This window comes from Cavia porcellus, unplaced genomic scaffold (assembly GCF_034190915.1).
Source record: "Cavia porcellus strain 051 isolate PalLab524CR breed Dunkin Hartley unplaced genomic scaffold, mCavPor4.1 scaffold_9, whole genome shotgun sequence".
Classification (NCBI taxonomy): Eukaryota; Metazoa; Chordata; class Mammalia; order Rodentia; family Caviidae; genus Cavia; species Cavia porcellus.
In genome coordinates this window covers 16,188,914-16,191,092 of record NW_026947492.1, presented here as the reverse complement: position 1 = coordinate 16,191,092, position 2,179 = coordinate 16,188,914, and positions in this window count along the sequence as shown.

Genomic DNA, 2,179 nt, shown 5'->3' with positions numbered 1-2,179 from the left:
GGTGACTGGATAAAGAAAATTCACTGTACATACATAGTAGAACACTATTCAGCCTTTAATAAGAAATACTACCTTTTGTGACAATACAGATGGCCCTGGAATATGGTATTATATTGAGTGAAATCAAGTGGACTCAGAAAGAAAAGTATTTCATGATCTTACTTACCTGTGCTGGATCACACTGTAGTTCTATTTTTAGCTTTTTGAAGAACCACTGTACCTTTTGTATGTTGACTGTATTGTAGTAATTTACATTCCCACCAGCAGCATGCAAGGGTTTGCTTCTATTACACTGTCACCAACATTTGCTCTTTTTTTTCTTTCAGCCATCCCTACAAGAATGAAGTGATATAAAACTGTTTTAATTTGAATATCTCTGATGATTATTGATTTTGAACATTTTTTTAATATGCCTGTTTGTCATTCATGTTTTGTTTTGGTAAATTTCTATTTTGATTCTTTCCCTTGTTTAATCAGCTTCTTTTCTTTTTTTTTTTTTTTTTTTTTTTTGTCTTTTTCATTTTTACCAGTACCGGGGATTGAACTCACGACTGCCTGCTTGCAAGGCAGGCACTTATGCCACTGAGCTAAATCCCTAGCCCCCGGCTTCTTTTCTTTTTATTTTAGTAATTTGAGCTCCTTACATGTTATGACTTGTGCTTTTCCAAATATAGTTTTATTAAGCAAATTGCAATTATTGACTCCAAATGTTATATTTTAATATTTTACATAAAACTTGAAATATAAATTTTGTTTTCAGGCTCATCTATACATATATTCAAGATGATCTGTATCATGTGTATGTTTTAGTTAGTCCTCAAAACTTGTTTTTTAATTTTTAGAAGATCAAAAGTCCCCGTCTCTCCTTGTTTACAAGCTTAGAAATTCCTTGTCTGTTTATGGCAGTATCTCCTAGAGGCTCTCATTCAGCCTCCAGGTTAAAGTTCCTCAACGTGTACCATTGTGTTATTATATGATACTATTTCATGTTAGTAAGGATCAATGGAAATAAACATGTCCAAACTTTAAGTAATGCATCTACTTAGTGATTTTGTATCCTGAAATTCTGTAGAATTCATTTATTAACTTTAATAGCGTTTTGGTACAAAATTTAGAGTTTTCTGTATGTAAGCCCATACTTTCTGTTAACAGTGGCAATTTGATTTCTTTTTATTTCATTATATATATATATATATATATATATATATATATATATTTATATATGTATATTTTTTATTTTTCCTTGATCTAGCTAGAACTTCCATGACTGTATTGATTAAAATAATGAAAATGGAAATTCTTGATCCAGATCTTAGAAAGCTCTTAGTTTTTCTCCATTAAGCATAATGTAAAGTTTGGTTTATATTTTACATTTATTTTGTTGAAGTATTTTCCTCCTATTCCTATATTGTTCAGCAATATCATTATAGGAGAAGTAAAATTAAGTTGGATTTATCAAATGCCTTTTCGTCATCTATTGAAAAGATCTTGTGTATTCGCCCTTGATTATGTGGGGGTTATTTTATCACATTTATTGATTTGAATGTATCAAACCATCTTTGCATCCCTTGGTTGAATTTCACTTAACCAAGGTAAGCGATCTTTTTAATACATTATTCAATTCAATTTGCTAGTATTTTGTTAAATATCTTTGTATGTGTATTGAAATTCTGATTTTTTATTTATATAAATCACTCTGGAGCCCTAACAATGGCACATGCTAGATTCTAACACAAGTCAGCAAAACAAACAAATCATAGCTATGTGAAATATTAAGTAACAGGAAACAAATGGCAATAAAGAAAACTCTGCTTATTTTCCAGAGCTGATAATTTCTTCTAGCAAGAAATCATTATCATTGTGCTTACAATAAAATCCTACACTTTATACTCTGAGTGCATTTGAATTTTTATGATGTAAATATAACATCATAAAGAGTCAGTCTTCATAAAGGATTAGTAATTTTGGGACACTAGCTTTATTATGTGTTCACACAAATGACTCAAAATAATTCTACAGGAAACTGTTATGGCTTAACTCTAATCAATGCGCCTCCTCTTGTTTTGTATGTGCCGATAGGGTTAAGTTTCTAATCCTTGTAAAAACTTAAGTTTCAGCTTCTTGTAACTTTCTCCCCTTTCCACAAGTTAGTGCTAATGAACTGTCCGGAGATAACTCA